The sequence below is a fragment of the Sapajus apella genome, unplaced genomic scaffold, assembly GCF_009761245.1.
Source record: "Sapajus apella isolate SASKATOON/1434 unplaced genomic scaffold, GSC_monkey_1.0 scaffold19, whole genome shotgun sequence".
Lineage (NCBI taxonomy): Eukaryota > Metazoa > Chordata > Mammalia > Primates > Cebidae > Sapajus > Sapajus apella.
In genome coordinates, this window is record NW_022436959.1 from 14,773,879 (window position 1) to 14,782,427 (window position 8,549).

Below are 8,549 nucleotides of genomic sequence, written 5' to 3' on the forward strand. Positions count from 1 at the left end.
GAAGTCATATTCATAAAGAGATAAAAAGACAGAGAGTTGGCCTGAGTTATCTGATTCAGACAAGCTTAACATGTATATGTGCTTTTTGTTGGGGGAAGGAGTTGTTCAGATAAAAAATCAGCCAGGAGTGGAACTACAAGTCCTCCATTCCATGTATAAGTTTGGAAAATTGAGTTTAAGGAGATATTGAGGGCATGCAAAAAAGGGTGAATTATGGATCATCAAGACCCCTTCTTTAATTAGCAGCATTGCCAAGGGCCTTGGTGTGGATCCCTAGGGACAAATTCAGGGACAGTTATGTCCACAGTGAAGCCTTGTGCTCAGTCCCTTGGCGCCTTCCTCTGCAGAGACTCAGCCCTCTGGGCCAATAAATAAGGCTGCTCCATCATACTCTGCAGTAGATCATCCCCCTTTTATATTTACTGCTTCCGCTTCTCAAGACACTGCCCTACATATAAATCAGCAATGCCCTAACGCTTCTGGATGGAAGGAGAACAGATAGTACTAATTTGAATGGTATATTAGGTACGCCACAAAAACTTTCTGGATCTCCATTAGGAGCCTGACATTAACATCATTAAAATTCAAACATTACTACAAATGTGCATGCAAATCACTAGTTATAGTCTACCAATTATTACTCTCATACTGGAAAAGTATCAGATATCGAAAGACAAAGATCTTTTTTTTTAACAATATAGAAAAGACGCGTGAAAAGCATAAATCTTCATGAGAGCTGAGATTAAAATCTTTGGTCAGGAAACGATTTACAATATTCTGCGAAAATAATAATTGGTTGAAGTTGAATACCCTTTCCTTGAGTGTAATACAAAGTCATTGATTGAACCCCCTTTATTTGGTAAATTGTAGAGATTACCGGCTCATCCCACCATGCAACCCTTGAAAGCTTACAGAGCCTAAGGGCTGGGAGGGCTTATGAACCAAACATACCTTCCCTATAGAGCGCATGGTGTGGGAATGAAAGAGGGCACTGCAGTCTGGTAAGTCAGTCTAACACCAGGGACATAATAGAACTGATTCAGCAGCTGTCCAAGGACAAACACTCGTGGCTGTCCTTATTGTCCTTTTGGAGATAGGTCCACCTGAATCTACATCTTTTGAGAAACCGCAAGCCTTGTCTGCCTTCACTGAGAACCCAATATAGACAATGCATAGTTGGAAATGGCTGGCCACAAATAAGATTGTAGCGCTATACTGGTGGGGTGGGGTGGTTTGATGAGAATATGCAGAATGCTTTTCAGAAATATTGCCTCCTAACTAGGCTTGATAACAGAGTTTGTTAAGAATTCAGGGTCTCTATTGATGGATGCAATTGTGATTTATGTATGGCAGCAGGCTTTATTTTATTTTATTTTTTTTTTGAGACAGAGTCTTGCTCTGTCACCGAGGCTGGAGTATAGTGGCATGATCTCAGCTCACTGCAACCTCTACCTCCCAGGCTCAAGCTATCCTCCAACCTCAGCCTCCCAAGTATCTGGGACTACAGGTGCTTGCCACCATGCCTGGCTAATTCTGTTTTTTCCCTTTGCAGAGATAAGGGTCTCACCATGTTGCCAGGCTGGCCTCAAACTCCTGAGCTCAAGCCGTCTACCCTCCTCAGCCTCGCAAAGGCGTGAGCCACTGTGCCCAGCCAAGCTTTCTTTAAAGATCCGTATTTTCTCTGGGAGTTTACTGTGTAATAGGTATTATGAAAAACTTACACACCAGAGGTCCCACGCCTTCTGAGAGAAGAATCTACTGTCCATTTCCCCTAAAAGCTTTGAGGTGTAATCAGAAACAATGAATGAGATGCACACAAGCATCACAGATGAATCTTAAAAACATGATGCTGAGCAAAAATAGTTTGCAGTGAAAAAGAATGAACTGAAATGAGATTTACTGTACAATATAATTTATATACATTAAAAACACAAACATACAACTAACAACCACATCTTATAAGAATACATGCATATCAAGCACTGCAGAGTAACACTGCCTAAGCGGGGAAGTGAGGGAAGCTAGACAGGAAGAGGTTGAATGAAATAAAGTAAAATAAGCAAGCATTGACCAGGAGTGGTGGCTCATGCTGTAATCCCAGCACTTTGGGAGGCTGAAGCTGGTGGATCATGAAGTCAGGAGATCGAGACCATCCTGGCTAACACAGTGAAACCCCATCTCTACTAAAAATACAAAAAATTATCTGTGCGTGGTGGCACGTGCCTGTAATCCCAGCTACTCAGGAGGCTGAGGCAAGAGAATTACTTGAACCAGGGAGGCAGAGGTTGTAGTTAGCGGAGATTGCACCACTGCATTCCAGCCTGGGCGACAGAGCAGACTCTGTCTTAAAAAAACAAAACAAAAAAAGCAAGCATTGCTCCCAATCATATTGTACCATCGACAGGAATATAATTTATTTACCTCTGTACACCCAAGGGTCAAAGGTAAAAGAAGAATAAAAGAAACTTTGTAATTCCTGCGGTAGGTGTGAGGAGAGATCCCTGTGCATGGAGAGGAGAAAATGAACCCATTTAGGTTATACTTCCTCCTCCATCCTACTCTGTACCAGGCTTCCCAGTGAAGTCTGGAGAGGGGGCCATACCCTGTGACAAGGTCAGCAAACTTCTTTTATAGAGGACCACATAGGAAATATTCTAGGCTGTGCAGGCCAGATGGTCCCTGTAGCAACTGCTCAGCTCTGAACTGTAGCATGAAAGCAGCCAGAGACAAACTGGATTTGGCCTGTGAGCTGCAACTTGCTGATCCTGGCCTCAGGAACTGGCTTTCCAGAGCAGAGCCTCTCAGATGATTCTGTCACTCAAAAAAAATATGACAGGCCGGGCGCGGTGGCTCAAGCCTGTAATCCCAGCACTTTGGGAGGCAGAGGCGGGTGGATCACGAGGTCAAGAGATCGAGACCATCCTGGTCAACATGGTGAAACCCTGTCTCTACTAAAAATACAAAAAATTAGCTGGACATGGTGGTGTGTGCCTGTAATCCCAGCTACTCAGGAGGCTGAGGCAGGAGAATTGCCTGAACCCAGGAGGCGGAGGTTGCGGTGAGCCGAGATCGCGCCATTGCACTCCAGCCTGGGTAACAAGAGCGAGAAACCCTCTCTCAAAAAAAAAAAAAAAAAAAAAAAATATGACATATGAGAACAAATGCAAAGGCATGAGCTTATTTACATTCAGAGAAAAAGAGCCCAAGGTCCACAGGGACTTCCATGGTAATAGAACTCAGACACCAAACATTCACCGCTGGGTAAATAACCCATGGGCAGAGTTCACGTTGTTTTTCATTTGATCAAGCGGAGAGTATGTTTCATAAGCAAATTCATTGCTCAGGAGCTTTTCATAGTTTGTAGTGAGTGGCATGAATTCACATTCCCAGTCTCCCAGTAGAACTGTGGAAAGGGCTCCCTCTCTGCCTTTCTCAGACATCCTGGTTAAGTCGTGGGAGGTTCCTTCCAAGAACCTCCATGCTGGACAGGAGGCTGCCCAGGCAATAACTAAACCCGTGCCTGCCACTTACATTACAGGGACTTAAGACAAAAGTATAAAGCCCTCAAAACTGTAATTGTTAGATGAATAGGACAATCAAGCCCTGTTGGTTCAAGTACAATGATTATCAGTGTGATTTTCAGACAACAATAGGAAAAGGTAAGCACAATCAAGTGCCTGGGCCGCTTTCTCCTCTGCCTTAGTGCATTCACTTCTAGTTGCTAATTGTTGTCTTTAGAGGTGCCTGCTCCCCATCTTGTTGTCCAGCAAGCGTCTCAGCCTGTCTCTCATTACTGAATCCCTGGCTATTTCCCAGCAGAGGGACAGCTTCCTCTGGTAGAGGAAGGACAGCCTGTGCCCAGATTCAACTGACATCTTAATTCAGTCCTATAACAATGCCCTTATCTAGGATGATCCATTTGTTCCAAGTTAGATTTCCCAAGGCACCCCTCCCCTGCATTTTACTCAGGTCTATACTGCCACAGCTTCTATGCTCCACTCTCCTGACGAGAGGCTATAAGGCAGAAAGGACCCTTTTAAAGCCTGTATAATTTAGTGTCAGTCATAAATTTACCCACCAAATTGCCCAAGAGTCCTCAGGTTAAGAGAGGTGAAGAGAATCATTAGCTAGGCACGCATGTCTGTTGGGGCCCATCAAGATCTCAGCTCCAGGTTCTGTACATCTTGATGATGACAGGGAGGGAGTTCTTCAAGCAGACTTCGGGAAAAAAAATTAGCAAAGTCTCCATGGACCTATTATTCCCATGTAAGGTTGTAAATCCAGAATATTGAGAGACTGAAACTTGCTCACAAATGAAATACATTTTGTTAATTTCCCTGTAAGTCATAGGAAATTGTCCTCAGTAGGATTAACTTTACCTGATTTGAAAGTTTGTTGTTAGTTGAAAGTGCTGAAATGTTAATCTGACTGCATATGTTCCTACAAATAAATGTTACCTCAATAATTCAAGATGATGCTAAAAATGTTCATCTTTGCTCACCCATATGAAGCTTTGGGTACCGGATAATGACTACAACATTTGCCTCTTCTGCATTTGCTGGGATGAAAGGAAAGACTAACTTATAATTACTGAGTTTCCTCTGTCTTCCCTCTCTCTCTCTCTCTCTTCCTTTCTCTCTCTCTCTCTCTCTCGTGGTCAAGCACTGTTGTCATTTTCTCAATTCTGCAGCTCTGCCTTCTCTTCTTGTAGCAGTTCTGATATCCGGATGCCCCAACCTAAACCCTTTCAATCTTTGTAAACCTGCATTTCACTAAGGAAAAACAAGTGTTCCTCCTTTCCAGGCACAAAGGTGATAGTGGGCTCAGGAGAGAAACAAAAACACAGAATTTCTTCCAGTTCTGGTGAACACTCTGGGCATTTTGTTTAAAGGGGTAATCAACTGACCTTTAATTAATAACAATATAAATGGCTAACACTGAGTGCTTACTACGTGTCAGGTGCTGTGCTAAACACTCTGTATTTTGTCCTCACAGCAGCCCAGTGCAAGAGATTATAATTGAGTGACTTCTTTAGGTGGGAAAACGGAGGTATAGATAAGCTAAGAGACTTGCCTAGGACACACAGCTGACAGAAGGGGTGGGATTTGAAATCAGGAAACCTGGTCCCTACTTTCAGCCCCTGTAGTACAGCAGCAAAAGAAACAGAGGAGAGTACCCTCCACAGTCTGGCCACTTTTGGTATGTAACTTCTTAAGGGAGACCAATCCTCATTATCCAATGTAAGATTTATTCAGTGCAAATTTAAAATGCCTGGTAGATTAATCTGGCAGCCAACATGTTATCACCTGCCTCCCCTGAGCCTGCAATCAGTCCCTGTCTGTATATAAACTCAGGTTATTATTAGCTGAGGAAAGTTATGAATATATGTGATTCATGTATGTAACTATTGAAAATATTACCGTAATGCCTTTTTCCTATCTTTAATCTTGTCTAAAGTGTTATCACTAGGGGCATTTTGATGTCTGCCACCTAATTTCTTAGAATAGGGTTTTCTTTGTTCTGATTACATGTGCATGTTGCATAAATACATAGTTTAATAGAGACTGGATATGTTTTTGCCTTTTTTTTTTTTAAGAGAAGTGTTTGTGCCTGGTCTGATAAAAAGATTCCACTCACCTCTTCATCAATGAGATGCTTTTTGGGAAAATTTTTCCTGGCATCTATTGGGAGTAACGGTGCATGTATGAAATGGCTTGGCTGAGTAGGAGTTGTAGAACTGCTTTTGGAACAGTGCAAAACTAACTGTCCTACAAATAAATGTAATAATAAAACTAAATGCCCTACAAACTGAAAACCTGGGCGCAGTGGCATTTTTCTCTAATGGAGGATCATCCAAGGACAAACCCACACACGTCAACAAAACCCTGGAACAACAACAGCGGTGAGACCCAACCTCCATTTAGAGCTCTCAAAGGATCAGATGCTGTGCTAAGCAATTTACACGTGTTAAGTGGCTCCCGTAGATTTGGTACTCTATTATATCCCCTCAACAGATGAGAAAACTGAGGAACAGAGAGGCAAATGACACAGCTAGAGCCAAGATTTAAACCATTCCCTTCACCTTTTAGTCCTCTGAATCACCATGATGCCCAGTTGAGTGATACAACCTCAGCTGCTGCTGGGGCCTGGCAGGCAATTTTAAATGAGTGAAGTCAGCTAGTGCAAGATAATGGGGAGTGGTGGAGCTATGGCAAATGGAGAGAGTCTAACCTAATGAAAGAGAAGCTGCTACTCACATCTGGCAGGTAAGCAGGCCCGGCGCAGCCAGATCTTTTGATTATCCACAGCAGCCAAAAATCTAGAGTTCAATTAGAAACCTCCCAATTTTTAAATGTTGGCATGTAATTTTATAAAATCCTTCGGTGTGCCAACAGCACATACCTGCAGTTCATGCTGAGCCCATGGGCTGCTGTCTTCCACCTCTGCTACTCTGGCTCCCACCACACAAAGCCTCGGCTACAATGTACTTGTTCTTAAATGTTAACCTTCTCTGTGGAAGTGTTCCTGGGTTCTGAGCTCTGCTTCTTGATTCAGCTTTAGGAGAACATGCTGTTGAAGCCTGGAGGAATGGGTGAACCCACCCGGATCAGTGCCCCATACTGCACTTCACATGCTCAAGTGCCAGTTGCCTCCTCAAGTTCTCCTGCACTCTCCCCACTGGGACTTATATCTTCTTTGCCCGAGTTCTCATGATGCCATGAATTGCAGCTGGTTATATTATATCTCCCTCTTACCTAGCACATTTCTGCTTTCTCTCTAATAGAGTCTATTGGCCTATTTCTCCCTGTTACAGTCTAGAGGCCTATTACAGTCAGCCTCTTGGGGACAGACCCAAAGTCTTATAAATTACCCCATTTTTTCTGCCTTCCTCCAAGCCTGGGCTCATTTCTTAATAGGTTCACCTTAAATATTTATTGAATTAAATATGAAAAGCCTGGGCAACATGGTGAAACCCCATCTCTACTAAAATACAAAAAATTATCTGGGTGTGGCAGCGTGTTCCTGTAGTCCCAGCTATTTGGGAGGCTAAGGCAGGAGAATTGCTTGAACCCAGGAGGCAAAGGTTGCAGTGAGTCGAGATTGCACCACTGCACTGGGTGACAGAGCAAGACTCCGTCTCAAAACAAAAAAAAATGGAGTATAGGTAAAGCTTGTTTTTGTATTATTGTGAAATAGGAGACAAGTTCAGTTGCTTTAATAAAGACCTAAAAATTCAGTGACTTTGCCTCTGCAAACCTCAGTTTTCTCATCCGTTAAATATTAATTATTTAATACTCAAGTACAAGAATCACTTAATCAATGTGGATTGCTTAGCACAGCACCTGATGCATAAGAGGCACTCAGTAGAGGCTAGTTCTTGCTGTTATTGTATCTTTCACAGATCACACATGGGGTTTAATAGAGTAGAGCCAAGAGTTATTGAACACCAGGAGTCTTATTGCAGGTGATCCTCACATCATGGATTGGAGTCTTGAGGAACTCATAAAAGTTTTTTTTCAACAAACTTAAGACAACAACTAGAGTTCTGAATATGTTTTTACAGTCAACCGTAATTGTTTATTTGGACCTCATTAATACACATTTTCTTTCATCACAGAAATATGCATGAATCTAAATATGTATGAATCTAAATCTAAATGCATAAATGAATGTGCTAATTACTCTCTGTTATGGATGAATTGTATCCCCCCAAATTTATATGTTGAACTCTTAATCCCCAGTACCTCTGAATGTGACTGTTTGGAGATAGAGCCTTTAAGGAGGTAATTAAGGTTAAATGAAGTCATATGAGTGGGCCCCAGCCAATCTGATAGCTGTCTATATAAGAAGAGGAAATTTGGACATACATAGAGACACCAGGGAAAGGGTCATGCCAGGAGATGGTGAGAAGGTGGTCATTGGCAAGCCGAGGAGATTGACTTCCGGAGAAATCAAACCTGCTGATACCTTAATCTGTACTTCTAACATCCAGAACTATGAGAAAATAAATTTCTGTTGCTTAAGTCACCCCATCTGTAATATTTTGTTATGTAGGGAAGAAAAAAAATCCTTTTTCTTCTACCCCTCTAAGCTTTCAGCCGTATCCCCTGTAACAAAGGACAGAATAACAAGAGAAAAACATTTTATTTATAGTATATATTTATGTTTTATGAAAGAGGAGCCCTCAAAAGGAAATGAAGACCCCCCCCAAAAGCCGTTAGAGTTGAATGCTTGTATACTGAATTGGACAAAGACTAGTAAATTATAAAGAGGTGATAAGACAAAGGGTTAAGTAATCATAGAGAAATGACTAGGAAGATCACGGTTAGTTTTACAAGGTTTGTTTGTGCCGATTTCTCTCCATTTTAACTTCCAGCCCTTGAGGATAAGAATGTTACTTTCCTTCTGGTACAGGGAGGACAGTTTCCACGTGGGAGTTTTATCTCCTCCTTCTAGGAAGAAAAACGGGAGGGCCAGAGAGCCCTTCTTGTATATGCTGGTTTTTGAAGTGTCTTTAGCTTTATAATCTTTATGCCCAAGGGGCACAT